Source organism: Sceloporus undulatus, chromosome 7 (genome assembly GCF_019175285.1).
Source record: "Sceloporus undulatus isolate JIND9_A2432 ecotype Alabama chromosome 7, SceUnd_v1.1, whole genome shotgun sequence".
NCBI classification, from domain to species: Eukaryota; Metazoa; Chordata; class Lepidosauria; order Squamata; family Phrynosomatidae; genus Sceloporus; species Sceloporus undulatus.
In genome coordinates, this window is record NC_056528.1 from 17,020,355 (window position 1) to 17,037,856 (window position 17,502).

At 41.5% G+C, this 17,502-nt stretch overlaps 1 protein-coding gene across 1 annotated transcript in view; it reads right to left on the reverse strand.

Annotated features, from left to right (window-relative positions):
- Positions 1-17,502, reverse strand: part of LMX1B (LIM homeobox transcription factor 1 beta) — a 121,812-nt gene that overhangs the window by 98,028 nt on the left and 6,282 nt on the right. The window lies entirely within an intron of this gene.

Consider the following 17,502-nt stretch of genomic DNA (forward strand, 5'->3'; position numbering starts at 1 on the left):
AAACTCCCAGAGAAAAGCAATGGCAAATCCCCTCTGAATAAATCTCGGAGAGGGTGACAATAAGTCAGAGTCGACTTGGAAGCACATGACAACAAATTAGCAAAAGTAATCCAAACCCACAATGGCTCCATTTCTGTATTCTGTCAGCGGTGCATGGAAAAAGTCATACTCCCTACAAACCAAGAACGAAAAGACAAACAGCATCACGCATTCCAAAACGATGGCAAGTTTCCATGCAACAGCTGATCGGGATTTTCTGACACAAGATACCAACACAGTGCTGGGTTCTTGGGGATTAATGAGAAAAGGATCCTTTTTTCTCCCCCTCTTCCAAGTGATGCAAATTTTCTAACCAGAGCATGGCCATTAACTGGGCCCTCTCTGTGCTGTATCTGTTACCACCCAGCCATGCACAATAGGAGAGATCTTTGTTCCCTTGCTCCACAAACTCAGTGGCGACCTGCGTCTCCCTCTTTCCCATAAAGCAAGCCATTCTTGGTTCTGCAAAACAAGGCAGGAGCTTACTTGAAGGCAATCCCTCCTGGTTTTTCTTTCCAAGGTGGAGTTGCAAAATTGTGCACTAAATGTTACCAGAGGGGGAGAGAGAGAGACTGAGAGAGGGAGAGACAGAGAGAGAGGGATGTAATGTTTATGTAACCTGGAACATTTCGATCACTCAGAGAGGATCAAAACAAACGCAACACCCAACCCATTTCTACGAAGCAGGGCGAAGAAAGAACGGACTGACATGAAGAAATGTCAATGTTTGGTTACCGATGAGAAACCCTCATCTCCCATAGACTGTTCTTTAATTTAATGTTTTAGATTTAGAACCTATCATGAGGTTTATTGAGGCTGAGAGAGTGTAACTCACCCAAAGTCACCCAGTGGGTATCCATGGCTGAGCAGGGAATTGAACCCCGGTCTCCAGATTTGTAGTTCAATGCCCAAACCACAACACCACACTAGCTCTCCACATATCTGCGGCATCTCTCCACCTAACCAGGTTGTGAATCATGTGCCCCTCTGGATATTATTGGACTGCAACTCCCAGAATTCCTCACCACTGTCTGGGGCTGCTGGGACTTCCCATCCAACATTATCAGGAAAGTTGCAGGGTCTCCCCATCAAGTATAAACCTAAATGGTATGCTGTTGTTGCTGTGGGCCTTCAAGTCATTTCTGACTTATGGTGACCCTAAGGCGAATCTATGACATGGTTTTCTTGACACATTTCTTCCGAGGGAGTTTACTATTGCCATCCTCTGAGGATGAGAGAGTGTGACTTGACCAGGGCCACCCAATGGGTTTACATATCTGAACCAGGATTTGAACATTGGTCTCTAGAGTCATAATCCAAGGCCCAAATCACTAGGTTGACTCTAAATTGTGTTGTTAGTCCCATCTAGATTAGACTCATTAAATCAAAATGGATTACATAGTTGTCAGCTTATATGCAGGAATTGATATGGCTCCGGCTGAATTCCATAGATGCTGAAATTGAAAACTGAGTCTTACATACAATCCCCGAATAGATCCACTGGATCAATGCGACTTCCCTAAGCATTGGCTTTCTGAGTTGTCACTGATCCTGTTAGTCTATTGTAGTTAGGATTAGCAGTTGGATTTTGGCCATGCTATGCTCAGATGGGTAGATAAATACATAGCTATTGCTGGGCACAAATATCCACATCAGAGGGAATCAGCTACAGAAACCATGCCAGTCGTAACACTGCTGGAAGCATTTGCATTGCGAAAGCAATTTCGTCATGAGTACTGCTTGATCCATCATGAAAGCAAAGCCTTCCCTGGGATGTTTATTCATTAATTTAGTTCACTAGAGTCATTTCCCCAAACATACCGCCAACAGAAGCCAAGGCAGAACAGGTTGCTGGAGAGCTTGGGCAGAAAAGTGGTATTTATCATGTAGTCAAGAGATGACACATCCACAAAATTGTCCTGACGCATTCAAGGAAGGAGGGGAGGACTCAAGTGTTCATAGTGAAGACAAAGGGATACAAAGAAATCTACGATGATGATGATGATGATGATGATGATGATGATGATGATGATAGATAGATAGATATGGCAATGGCAAACCCCCTCTGAAGAAACGTGCCAAGAAAGCCCCATGATAGGTTCACCTTAGGATTGCCACAAGTCAGAAATTAGTTGAAGGCATACAACAACAGGGTCAGTTAGCATGGCATAGTGGCTTGACCATTAGACTCTGGAGACCAGAGTTCAAGACTCCACTCAGGCATGGAAACCTATTGGGTGACTTTGGGCAAGTCACACTCTCTCAGCATTAGAGGACAGCAATGGCAAGTCTCCTCTGGACAAATCTTGCCAAGAAAACTCCATGACAAGTTCACCTTAGCATCACTGTGAGTTGGAAATGATTTGAAGACAAACAAGAATAGATAGAAAGATAGATAGATAGACAGACAGACAGACAGACAGACAGATAGTAAAGTGTAGCTAGATAGCTAGATAGACAGACACAGGTATAAAGAGAGAGCATGCAAAATGAAGTCATCCCTGCCCACATATGAATTCTGACCCCAATGAAATTTTACTTCAGCCTCCAAACTTCCAGCATTGCAGTAACTGATAACTTCAATTGAAGATGCCAGCCTTTCTCTGAAGATGCCAGTCACAGATGTAGGTGAAACATTAGGAATAAACTCTTCTAGAACATGGCCACAGAGCCCGAAACACCCACAAAAAACTATGGATGCTGGCCATGAAAGCCTTCAACTTCACAACTTCAGTTGAGCTTTTAAAAATACAGCACAGTTTAGGCCTCCAAAGAAAGGGGGCAGACAAAATAACCAAGGGAATGCAAACATAGCAAAAGAGAAGAGCTGGAGGTGTGAATGCTACTCAGTGTCTCACTCTGCAATGTTAGAAATTTGAGGATTGTAGGACAATTTCATGGGGGGGGGGCGCTATTATTTTTTAAATCTTCATTTTGCTAGACTGCTGACTATAGCTGCCGCACACCTAAAACCTGCTCCCTCAAAAGCTAGCAAAGGAAACCCTTTTCTGATCTAGGATTTCAACGTTTTGGCTGTCGAAATCCTCCTGGCGTCTACCGACGCTTCCTGCTTTTCAAAAGCCACAATCAATCAAGCCTTTCCAAAACTTGGACCAAAGCACTGAGATGTATCTATTAAACAGGAATCCAGGATATAAATCGCAATCGCAGTCCGGAGTGCTAGTTTATATTGTACAACCGAGCGTGAAGGCCTACAAAACTTTTAAAGGCTCAAAAGTTGGAATACTTAACATAGAGATTTATTTCAGTTCCAGAGTGTTTGGGTAAGAAGGAGACCAGAGACGAGAATGAATCGGCAACTTGTATTTACAAACTGAAAATGTCTCCTAGTCCCTTCATTTTCTTGCAAAGACATCCACACATTTCGATAATGTACACAATACCATCAGTGGCAAAGAAAAGGAACCTGTGATGATTCCTTCATTTGGGCTTCAAATCTATACGCATTTGCTCAAAGGTAAATCCTATGGATTCATTGCCAAGCAAGTGTTCATCCGATTGGGATATCTCCCCCACCCACCGTTAATGTAAAAGTTAAAATGTGTCTATGTAAACAGTCACAATTTGAAAATTTGTCCATTAGAAGATAATCTCAATGTTTTTTCTGGGTTTTTCGGGCCTTGTGACCATGTTCTAGAAGAGTTTATTCCTGATGTTTCACTGCATCTGTGGCTATCTATGGATGCTGGCCATGAAAGCCTTCGACTTCACATAATATCAAAGTGGCAATCATCTAACACTTTATTAAGTATGACAATACAAGAAAAACCACCATGGTGTACTGGCTTCAGTGTTGTACTAGAACGCTAGACAACTGGGGTTTGAATCCCCACTCAATTGGGTGACCTTGGGAAAACACACTCTCTCAGCCTTAGAGGAAGGTAACCCTCCTTCGAATAGAGTCCTCATAAGCCATAAGAGTCAATGAGAAGGCACACGATCCCACATTTGAAGAACCATGAGAAGACAAGGATAGATGACATTAGAGTTTTATTGACCCGAGCCAGTTGGTTGGAAACATATGAAAAGGCACAGGGTTGTCATAAATCAGAGCCAGCTAACTCCAACAACGACACAAAGCAATGAGCAAGCCTTGAGGTTCTCCAGAACTTGTCCATCAGGGAATATGCACGCATCTTTTGAAACACTTGTTACTTTTAATGTCACAATGCAGACTACTCATCCCTAGAGGTGGATCATGGCTACATCTCGATCAGTGATGAATTTGTTCCAAGCACATTTGCAGCTCACAAAGGTTGCGGCCACATCATCTACATCCATCCACCAAGTGGTGAAAAGCAGTACCTCTAACTAGTTTAGCACATGATGCATGCAACCGCCAGGGGCGAAAACCCCAAAAGTTTGCTAAGGGCAAGACAACCCGTGGCCCATGAGCGAGAGCACCCTAGGCGCCGCATGCACACAGAAGCTCTTGATCTGGGCTTGATATTATCTGCGAATCTCCCAGATGTGGAGTGAATTTCGGGTGATAGATTGTGCTTTCCGTGCACCTTTGATCTCGCCACCTGCATTCCATTCCCCGACATTCCAAACAGCTCCCAATAACCCACTTCATTATTCCGCAAAGCAAGATTCATTTCGCACACCCTTTCCTTCAAAGCGAAAAAGCATATATAATTTTCCCCCCTCACCTCCCTTAAAATTATCCAGGTGGGACAACACTATTCCAAAAGAAAACTTTTATGGATTCCAGGATTTATTTATATATTAAATTATTTAGTTTGGCTGACATGTTTCCCGAGGTGGAGAATTTGGCTGTTTTCCCACTTATTTACAATGTGATCCTAAATATGTTTTTTTGCACTAACTTTGGTAGTACGTATTACCTACAAAACACATACGGCTGTCTTAAATTACTATTCCCCCAGACGTTTGGAGAAATATTGCGCAGGTTTGATTTATTGTATTTAAAGAAACTGTAAAATTTCTAATTATTCTCATCGTATTGAAAATGGAAAGGAGGAGCGCAATTGTTTGGAAAGCGTAGTGGATTTTCTCTGTTTTAAATCATTTGGGGTTCAAAACAGCAAAGGGCCTCGAATGGTTTTAAAACACGTTAACGCAGACGATTAAGTAATTTCATCGGAATAATTTTGTAAAAATTAAACATTTGGTGCTAAAGCGTTTTTCCAGGCCGCCGTTCAAAGGAACTTGTCTTAACCAGATGAGATATAAAACCATCATTCTACCTCCAGTTCAGCTGAACATGTTCTCACAATAATACATTCAAAACAGTGTTGCAAACTCTATTGGTTTCGCCAGAATTTCCTTCTCCAAAAGTTCCCTTGATTTCAGTGGAGGTTTATTTCCACCATTTAAGATTGGCCGTTATTGCCAATTAATCGACCGCCAGACAAGTCGATTGATCTACCGATAGAGCTAGTAATTGCATGGTTAAAATGAAAAAGTGATTATCTCTTGTTATCTTCAACCATAAAACGACCAAATCTGCAAATGGTATCAGCGGCAATTACTTTTTACAACAGGCCGCAATCCCAACTCCGATTTCTCCCGAGTGTTCAGCAATGGTTTCCAGATTTATTTTGAGACCAACTTACTTCTGAGTAAACACATTTAAGATCACAGACGAAGCACAAATGTTTACGCGCAAGAGGCAATCCAAAGTTAATAGAAAATAACATGCGCACACACTTTAGTGTGCATAAACTCACATTTCATAACAATCGACGTGAGCCTCCCTGCAATGTCTTGTCTCCAAAACAGATTCCAAGGCACAGGAACCTAGGAATGTGTTTCTTGCTATTTGAAAGAGCATGGCAATCCCTGGGCTGTTTGCTTGTTTGTTTAAATGGAATGAAATCCAGGGATTTGGTCCTAAATTAATGGGGAGAAAGGGGTGGCTGTGGATTTTCAGGAAAACTCGCATTTAATTGCATGTGGTTGCATTTTTTCACATGAAAAACACTGGAGAAAGGAGAAAGGGAGGGGAAGAGATACAAACTGATTTACTGTGTCTTTCACTCCTCCTCTTTCCCTTGCTTCCTGCTGGTGTTTTCTTGCTATCTAACCATGGAGCAGACCCAGCAGGCTACCTTGTCGTGTCAAAGAGGTGCTGTGATCTAACAAAAGGCCAACATGTTGATATCTTTTTATTCTCTCTCCGCCACGGATACACGCCGCTCCACCAACCCGCCTTTCAGCCATTTGCTACCATTGCCAATTAGAAAAGCTCTGACGATATATCTTAAGGGACTTTCATCTTCTCTGGGCTGCATGGGATTTGTAATAGATGAATAACACGCATGCACACACAGACGATTCCCCGAACGTTGGGTATGCAATGTTATAGAGATTTCAACAAATATCCAAAGTATGTTCGATGTCAACTGCTATACTTTTGGGAGTCGGGTGTGAAGATTTCAGAGTCTAATATAAATCTTCCCTTTTCGTACATTTCCTATTGCTGTCCAGCCAACTTCGACATACAATGACCCTATAAAAGAGAGATCTCCAAGTGTCCTAGACATCAACTACCCTGTTCAGGTCTTGCAATGCAAACCTAGGGCCTTGGCTTCCAAGATTAAGTCTATCCATCCCCATGTTTTTCTACTGCCTTGCATTTTGCCAAGCATTGTTATCTTTTCTAGTGAATTGTGTCATCTGATGTTTTCAGACACACACCGGTGTTTGGCTAAGATACCACAAAGAGGGATCTCTTAAGAGTCACCTGCATTGCAGATCTTGAGATTCGCCTGCAGTTTTTCAGATGGTCATAAACTTAGGCTGCACTCTTAAAATACATGTGGGAAAGAAGTAAGCACCCTGGAACTCAGCTGGACTTCTTTCCAAGTAAACATGCATCAGTAAACAGGGATCAACCATCATTTTCATTCACATGTGACTGTTGACACTATCGCAAACATGGGCAAAAGTCAACATTCCTCACGAACACTTCTGTTGGTTAGGAATCTCAACCGAAGCCTTTTTAGTTGCTTCCTCACCAGCCTTCAAAACAACTTCATCCATCATTTCAATGTTAGTCTCGTTGCTGTCCATTACAGCCATCTGCAAGATATGGGTTTCGTTATTCCACAGTTTTATGCGCCGTGTCGTGCGTTTCTGCTACAGCCCATGGCTAATGTGGAAATAAGATTGAGCCGAACTGTACCTAAATAGGTTCACATGTTCTTATGTTCTCGACACAGTGTGCCTTTTTGCATCACGCTAGGAAATTCAAGCCAACTTGCAACGAATGGTACCATGGTGTTAGAATGAAATTTGCTCGGTCTTATTCTCTCCAAAGCAAACCTACACATTCATACCCCCGTTTAAAATTCACACATATACATGTACGCAAAACTGATGGAACACATAAAAGGTATACTTGACTACTTGATAGATCAAAGTTCACAGTTACTATTTTAGATGCACAAATATGTACGCTGTTGTCTTCAAATAAATAACAAGAAGAAGAAAGAGGAGGAAGAGATGCAGGAACTGAGAGAAGGGTCTCTGCATTTTATGTCAGAGCTCTAATAGGTTCATATCCAACTATGATTGCTATGTTGCTGTTGTTGTTGTTATTCAGACTATTACTAGAGTTTTAGACTATCGGTGATTCAGATTCTGTTCAAGGATCTATGATTCAGTGCAGTATTATTGGATAATGTGGCACCTACCAAGCAGCATCTTTGTGTCATTGCGCTATTGTCATCCTATCCATGGGATTTTATGTCTTTTGTCAGTCCATTTGGAATTGCTGCCAAAGTACTTAGCACTACTGGAACCACAGTTGTTGCTGTTTTCCCCAAAGGTACCGATTATTGTGTCTGATGTTCAACAATATTCCCACCCTAACTTTTCATCCAAAATCTAATATTTGAATGAGTTTCTGAAAACCATGTTAACCCCCAAGAACTGATCCCATTCCCCATTAAGAAGGTAAAGCCTTCCAAAGTCTGGGAGCAACCACCAAGGAGACCTTCTCCAAACAGGCCTGAGACGGCGATAGGACAGAGAGAAAGATCATAGAGCTCTAATGGGTTCATATCCAACCATGATTATTATGCATTTAAACAAAATATTCAGAGATGAATTTTTTTCAGTAGACTGCAGACTTCAGAGCCCTTTTTAAAAAATTAACAGCTAAACAATAATACAAATATCTGATTCCATGTGTAAAAACATTCGCCAATCTTCTCCATGTCTACTCAGAGGTAAGCCTTGCCACATTGCAAGTAGCTTATTTCCAGAAAAGCGAGGCTAGGCCTGGAGTCTTTAAAAATAAAACGCCTTTCATCATCTAATAAGAATGGAGAAAATGATGATAAATTTCAAACCACCAAACAATCCTGCTTCCTCATTTTGGCAGCATGGAATACAAATTTTGCTACTCCTTTAGTCACGACTGTGTGTCCAGAGCCAAAAGTTAATATATTGTTCTGAAGCCCTACCTGGGGAAAGGAGCGATCCAAAAGACAAATGGTATATCCAGGCTTTTTCCAGCATTACCAAAATAATCTACAATAGCAACAACCGCAAAATGCACCGTCCAACTTTGCAGCTACTGAAAGTTGCAACTCCTTTCCAACTACAAAACTACGCCATGTTTTATGTGACACGTCCAAGTATTTATTCTATCCAATGAACAGATATCAGTAGAAAGGTGTTGGGTAAATTCCCAGAGCTCTTTTCTCTTGGAGACGGGGAGCATTTTGCTGCCAACCTGAAACCCAAAGGCCTTTGAAATCTGCAAGATTCCTGCAGAGGACATGTCTTTTTAAGGCTGAACTTTAATAGCGTGCAAACCATCCTGACACAAGCTGAAGCCTCCATTTGAAATAACACATTTGGGGGGTGTCACTGTGGGGTTTTTTATTTAATATATATAAAAGGGGTGACATTAATCCCCAAGTATTCAGAGCCAGAAGTTATAACCCTGGCCATATTTATACACCCCACATCTTGTTCCCTATGACTATCCTGTTTCCATGGCAAGGGATTTGGGGCCTGTCGCTATGAAGTGCGCATAGTTGCTCTCCTCCCTACCAACATCCCCCCTCCTTTCCTCCACAAGCTTCACTTCAGGATCTTTTGGGAAGCCTCCTGAATGTCAGACAAAAGAGGGATGTACAACAAGAGATGTCGCCTTTTGTTAGCCGCCAGACTACTTGTGGAGTCATATTATGTTGCCCCGATTGAAGTGACCATGTTCTACCCCACTCTCCACACAAAGAGGGCCTTAAATTTTAGTGACAAGCATGAAGTGGAGGAGAAGGAAAAGAGAAAGAGGGGGAGAAGAAAGAAAGGGGGAGGAAGAGAGAGAAGAGGAGGGAAACAGCCTCCGGGCAAAAGAAACCCACAACAAATAAAAGAGCTGGCACCTTGAAATGTCGCTTGCGCATGAACCTTTGAGAAGGAGGCTTTGAGATGTTGCGAGCCTTCAAGCTTTGTCACCGCGTGACGCACAAGATCCCTGCCCCAAGGAACTCACATAAGCTGGTTTTATTCCCCTTTATTGTAACCTGTGAGAGGGACAGATCTAGGAGGACAACATATCTCCAAGGATGAAGCCAAGGATACGTATCTGAACCCTGTTGGTGAATCCCAACTAAAGCAAAACCATTCAAATTGCTGAATGGTGGGTCAACATGGTAAAACTCATTGTTTCCATGGGTCTACTCTAGTTGAGAACTAATAATAATCAGAACAACTCTCCCTTTATATAAAGTCTGATAACCTTTCAAGGATCTAACCAGAACTTATCTTTCTAATAATGTATGTTTTTACGTTATACACGACGAACCAGCATATCCAACACTTTCTTCCAGTCGGTAGTTACATTTAATACCTTCATGCAGAAGGAAGAAGCTAATTATAAAAGGCATCATTAATAGAAGATTTTCTCTCACTCACTCTTTGACTCACCCTTTAAATGCATACGAAAACACACGCTTTAGATCCCAAGCCATTTATTCTCTACAGCATCAAAATATCTGTCCTGTTCAGTCATTCGACACACTGAGTGACAATGCTAATTCTAAAATAATTAAGTTGACTTAAAACTATGTCTATCAAACCCAAAAATCATTATTTTCCCCCAAAGCTGGGAGGCTGCCACATGCTGATAATGTTGTAGTGAGATCTCTCTCTCTTTTTCGAATGCACAGTTTGAACGCATTTGGACTTTGCTGACCTTTCTCTGCCATTCGCACATGCACACAGACGCATGACCTGCCCGACTCTTGTGCCGTTCATGAAATATTTCACATTTCAGCTGGAGTAGCTACTAAGCCTGGCTCTGGCTGTTCCAAAGGCCTGTTTTCCAAGAGTGAACTCAGCCATTTTGGATGGTGGTGCCGATTCCTACATTTCCAACCAACTGGCTTCAAAAATCTAAATTGCACCTAGCCTTCTTGTCTCCCTTTTCTTCATCTTTATTGTGACAGGCCTTCAAGCCAGCTCCGATGAAAAGAGAAAAGGCAACTATCTTCCTATCTTCGATTCATTCCTCCCCCAAAGTCATAAAACAACTGAATACAAAATGCTAAACAAAGGATGCAAGGCAGAGAGCGACAGGGGTGAGACCTTAATCATGTTAATCACATCTGAGTGCCAGTGAATTCAGGAGAAATTTAGTATCTGGAGAGGCTTGTTTCTGGGAAGTAAGAGCACAATCTTATATGGGTCTTCATGGTTGTGGTTGTTGGCTGCCATCCACTTCGACCCCATGAATGAGAGACCTCCAAGTCACCTGGTCATCAACAGCCCTGCTCAGGTCTTGCAGACTCAAGGCTCCCTTGATGGAGTCTATCCATCTGCAATGTGGTCTTTCTCTTTTTCTCCTGCCTTCTACCTTTCTGGCTGTGCTCCTTTAAGTCGTTTCCAACTTATGGTGACCCTAAAGCAAACCTATCATGGGTTTGTCTTGGCAAGATTTGTTCAGAGGAGGTTTACCACTGCCTTCCTCTGAGAGAGTGTGACTTGCCCAAAGTGACCTTTGGAGTTTTGCTCTCTGGGTGCCACTTTCATGTCTTCCTATTTTCTCAAGATGCTCAAAAGCAGACCAAGGACAGTCCTCCCTCTCCCTTGCCAACCTTTCCTTCTTTTCCTGGACCCCTAAGAGCTGGGTTGGAGGATCACCAACTGGTCAAGGCTGGCACTGAAACCATAGGTTTCATGGCTGAGCTGGGAATTGAACCCTGGTCTCCAGAGTCATAGTCCAACACTCAAGCCACTATGTCATGCTGGTCCACCTTCTACCTTCCCAAACATTATTGTCTTTTCTAGTGATTCGTGTGTTTTCATGAGGTGGCCAAAGTACGACAGCCTCAGTTTAGCCATCTAAAAAAGTAATCTGGGTTCAGGGTTCAGGCTTGATTTGGTCTAGGACCCATTCATTTGTAAAGCACATGAGGGTTCAGAGGAGCTTGTTCTCGGGTGCCTTGAGGTCAATTTGGGCTCATGGCGACCCTCTCCTAGAGTTTTCTTGGCAAGATTTATTCAGAGGAGGTTCACCATGGACTGAAAGAATGTGACTTGCCCAAGTGTGGGCCATTTGAGAAATGCCAAACATTGGACTAGCATCATGCCTATTATTAGCTCAACTGAAACAGCTCAAATGCATGCAAACTTGGGAGGCCACTGGCTTTATTTGAGAGCAAATAGATACCCAAAAAAAGGTTTGGAAGGGGAGGTTTGATAAGGATGCTGAAATCATGGTGACATTGCCTTCAGTGTCTTAAGGTGAAATGGGGGAGTCAGAGGCTTTGACAATATTCAAATTTAGCTTGGTTTAGGTCTTCATTAGATTTCAGAAGGAAGTGGAGAAAGAGGAGACTTCTGGGTTAGTGAATATAGTAGCTTAGCAATATGGCTTTGCCAGGGCAGCAGCTGCTGATTCAGATGCAAATGCTGGAGTCACCAAAACAGTCTAGAAAGCTCTCAGGGCCTCAGGGGCCTGAGAGAAGAGGAGGCTCCAAGTGGCAGAGCCTCCTTTGTGTTGGTTCCTCCCAGCCAACTTTGTCCTCCCTTGGACTGGTTAGACTCAACTGGAATACACTCATTGAGTTTAATGTCTAGTATCTCCATATTGGACATTTAACTCAATGAGCATGCTCCAGTCACAGGATTTTCTGGGGCTGAGAGTATGTGACTCGCCCAAGATCACACAGTGGGTTTCAAGGGATCTTAATTCAAGGGATCTACTCTAACAGCATGGTGTCGAGATTTGGACCTCGGACCTGGACTCTGGAGATTTATTTATTTGTAGGATGTATATCCCTCCCTTCACCCAGAATGGGATTCAAGGCACCTTCAGGGTTTAGGAGGGTTCTGGGCTGGATTCCCTCTTCATCCATAGAAACCCACTGAAGGACCTTGGGCAAGTCACAGCCTCTCAGGCCCAGAAAACTAGGTTTGTCTCTGGGTTGCTGTACATTGAAAATGACTTGAAGGTGCACCCCAACAAGGGCTCTTGACCAGTTGGTGAGCCTCCAACCCAGCACTTAGGGGCCCAGGAAAAGAAGGAAAGGTTGGCTGTCTTTGGTCTGCCTTTGGGCCTCTTGAGAAAGCAGGAGGGCAGGAAAGGGGCACCCAGAGAGCAAAAGCCCCAAAGGCCATGGGGCCACAGGAAGCCTGGCTCTGGCCTAGCTTTGGTTTGGGGTGGGTCACCTAGGACCCAGAGAATGAGGGGGTTCTTTGGAGAGGGAAAGACAGGCCAGAGGAATGAGGGAGGGAGAGAGAAAGAGACAAAAAGGAGAGAAGGAACGAGGAAGGGGGATAGGGGAGGGAGAGGAGGAAGGGAAGAGACAAGCAAAGAGGGAAGGAAGAGTGGAAAGGAAAGATGGAAGGGAAGGAGGAAAATGGAAGGGAGGAAACGAGCAAGAATAGAAGAAATGAAAGAAAGAAAAGCAAGCAAGTGAGGAAAGAAGGAAAGAAGGAAGGAAGGAAGGAAAGACAAGCAAGAGAGGGAGAAGGAAGTAAGGAAAGGAAAGCAACAGGAAGGAAGGAAGGAAGGAAGGAAGGAAGGAAGGAAGGAAGGAGAAAGAAAAAACGGTGGAAGGAATTGATTAAAGGGAGGGAGAAATGAATGAAAGAAAGAAAGAAAGAAGGAGGAGGAGGAGGAGGAGATGGAAAGAAATAGCCAATTGAAACGCGAGGGCAAAGAGAAGGCCTGGAAAAGACAGAATTTAGCTGCATTGAACTGTCCCAAATTCAAAATTATAAATTAATAATAATAATAATAATAATAATAATAATAATTTGGGAGCCGTCCTCCTACCAAAACCCCTTTCTCTCCTCACCCCCCTCACAATCCAAAACCAAGGCTGCCTTGGTTTTAATCCGCTTTAGTCCCTCGGACTCTGCAGTGCGGACGAGGACCCGGTTTTTTATTTGCCGACTTTTGCTTCCCGACCAAATTCTCGGGCTCTTTTTCTTTTCCTCCCGAGGAAACCTCTCCAAGAAAACTGCTTAAGAATGGGGGGGGGGGGAGAAAAGAAAAACCGGGACGCTGAGTTTTAATATTAATTAATTAAGAATTCATTAATATAGAATAATAATAATAATTTTCCTCTTTAGATTTTCAGAATGGTGCCATTTGTCTTCCTCTTTGCTTTGAGTATATTCCTTGCTTTAATTTCCTTATTTTAAAGGAAGATTTTCCTCCACATTTTCCCTATAATGAAAATAAAAGGCTTTAAAAGTCTTCAAAATTAGACTTCTTTCAAAATCACAAAATCAGACCTTTTCCCACTATTTCCCCCCATCTTTCGCCCTGGAATCGCCAAATGGCTGAAGAATTCCACCTTTACTCGAAAGTATTCCCCTTTGCTTTCCTTTGGATTTACACTCAAGGAAAGCCATAGGCAAAATACACCTTTTTCTATGCGACTTTGCCGGTCTTCGGTGCCTTAAAGGCTGGACTGGATTTAAAAGGTTTCAGCGTGGATTATTCTATCAGTTCTGCCCCATCTTTGGCCTTGAATTATTTTCCAACAGCAAAAAAATTAATAATAATAATAATTAATAATAATAATAATAATAATAGGATTTATTAATCCAGATTGATGATTTAAATCTTCCTTTCCCAAATGGTGATACTTCCTCCCCTTTTCTTTCCCCAGCAATATAATCCAACACCTATTCCTTCTAAATCAATATTATCATCCCCAAATCCTAAATCCAAACCCAGCCATCAAATTAGCAGTCATATTTAATAAAGGGAATTAATAATACAGTAATAATAATAATAATCCTAGCAGAGCTAATTCCCAAGTTTCTTTCTCCATCCAGAATTGTTATATCTCTACTTTCCACTTCCATCATCAAAATAATCCCACTATTATTCCAGCAAATGGATATTAACTAAAATGGCAAAGAAATATACTACTACTACTACTACTACTACTACTAATATTATTTATAAATATAATATTATGTCAGGATATTCTTGCAAAGGATAGGAGCTGCCCAAAAATTGCTAAATCCAACCCCAATTTTCGAATTATAGTCATATTTAATGAAGGAAAATAATAATAATAATAATAATAATAATAATAATAATAATAATAATAATAATAATAATAATAATAATAATAATAATAATAATTCTAGACAAGAAAACTTCCTTCCACTTTCTCTATCAAAACAGTTGTTTTATTCAAGTAAATATTAACTGCCCCAAAATACCAAATCCAACCCCAAACTGCCAAATTATCAATCATATTTAATGAACTTATTAAATGGATATAATAATAATAATAATAATAATAATAATAATAATAATAATAATAATACTTCCAGCTGAGTGAATTTTCAGGATTCGCTTCCCATCCAGAATTGTTCCACCTCTTACTTTCATCTTTTCCATCCAAGTAATTCAACTACTCTTCCAAGTAAAGGAATATTAACTGCCCCAAAATATTAAATCCAACCCCAACCATCAAATCATCAATCCTATTTAATGAAGGGGTTTAATAATAATGTTTCTAGTCGAGCAAATTCTCAGGTTTCTCTCTCCATCCAGAACTGTGATACCTTTCTCCCCTCCAAGTAATTCAACTACTATTCCCAGTAAAGGCATACGAACTGCCTCAAAATGCTAAATCTAATCCCTCCTCCATCAAATTAACAATCCTATTTAATGAAGGGGATTTAATAATATTACTTTCTAGCTGGTTTCTCTCTCCGTTTGCAATTATTGATTTTATTTTATTTATGGATAATTGTAATTATAACCATCTTCCACTTTTTCCCATCGAAACATTTCAAATATTCTTCCAATGAAAGAATACTGTATTTATTTATTGCCTCCAAAAATATTAAATCCAATCGTATCAAATTAGAAAAGAACATATTTAACTGAGGAATTTAGCAATAATACCTTCTAATATATATATATATATATATATATATATATATATATATATATACAACCAAGCCGCCAGCGGAAAACAAATATTATTCTATTTCTGAAACACAAACAAAGGAGACGTTTCATATTTTCCTGGCTTTAAAAGGGAGGAATAATAATAATAATAATAATAATAATAAAAACAAAACAAAAAAACAAAAAAACCTCGGTGCCTCAAAAGGCCAAAAAATGAAAGGAAATGAAATAACGGGAGTCAACTGTTACTCCAAAGTAACGCCGACAGAAGGCGGCTGAAATGAAGGAAAGGCCCCTCGAAGGAATTAAACTGGAAGGAAGAACTCGGTTGGGATTAAACAGATTTATCTGAAATCAATCAATCAAATCAAATCAATCAGTTGTGTAATTCTATTTATCGGTTCAGATGAAAGCTCTCAATAATCAATCAATCTACCTATGTATCTATCGGCCCAATAAAGGTATGGCTGTTCGTGGCATTTGAGGATGTTATTCTGGTTATCAGGAATCGGTTCAGAGGAAGTCTATCTATCTATCTATCTATCTATCTATCTATCTATGGGCCCAGTAAAAGTATCTCTGTCAATGGATTTTGGATGTTATTCTATTTATCAGGACTCGGTTCAGAGGAAATCTATAAGCAGTCTCTCTCTCTCTCTCTCTCTCTCTCTGTCTGTCTGTCTGTCTGTCTGTCCGTCCGTCTGTCTGTCGGTGGGCCCAACAAAAGTACTACTGTTCCTGGATTTTTAGGTGTTATTCAGTTTATCAGGACTCGTTCCAGATGAAATCTGTCAGAAATCCATCTCTCAGACCTCTGTCTGTGTGTCTGTCTGTCTGTCTGTCTGTATATCTATCTATCTATCTATCTGCCCAATAAAGGGACTGCTGCTTGCGGGTTTTTGGACGTGATTCTATTGATCAGGACTAGGTTCAGTGAAATCTGTGTATCAGAAATCTGTCTGTCTGTTGGTTTTACGAATTAGAATCTAACCAGGCCTGACGTCACAATGGGCGCTGTAGAATCCTGACGCAACAATGGGGTCCCTAATGGAACCCTGCTGACGTCACAATGGACACTAGGGAATCCCCGGGCAGGAATGGTCCCTAAGGGAATCCCGACACAATAATGGACCCTGTCCGATTCGGACAATCACTACCCAACAATGGGTCCTCTGGAGTCCCAAAAATGGACCCTATTGATTCCGATGGACAATTGTGCTGAAGATTCCCGACACAAGAATGATGACTATTAATTCCAACGCAACAACGGACACCATGGGATCCCCAAACAGCAATGGGGACTAGCGATTCCAGTGCGGCAATGGACACTATGGAATCCCGACATAACAATGGATACTCCAACGCAGCAATGGACACTATGGAATTTGACGCAGCAATGGATACTGTTGACTCCAACGCAACAATGGACACTGACGCAATGTAACAACGAACCCTGTGGCATCTTCACGCAGCGATGGATGCTATTGACTCCAACGCAACAATGGACACTACGGAATCTGACACAACAATAGATACTATGGTATTCCCGACACAACAAGGGACACTATAGACTCCGATGCAACTGCTGACACAACAATGGACGCTGTGGAATTCAATCAGCAGTGGACATTATCCCTACACAATGATGGATGTTGTGGAAGTCAGTCAACACTGGACATATATGGAAGCCCTACGTAACAATGGAGGCTGTGGAATTCGGTCAACAATGGACGTGATATGGAATCCCTAAGCAACACTGTGGAACCCCAACACAATAATTCCGATGCAACAATGGTCCCTAATGGAATTCCCTAAGCCACAAATGGAGTAGGAGAATCCGGACCCCAATAATGGACGCTATTGATTCTGACACTGCATTGACACTATGGAAACAATGGTCCTAATGGGATTCCTACACAACAACAACAGGCTGGAAAGCAAGCCCTTCTTTCTCGATCCCTCTCCTTTGTCTCTCTTCCCCATCCTTTCACACACTTCTTCCTTCTCCCCGATCTCCATAATAATAATAATAATAATAATAATAATAATAATAATAATAATAATAATAA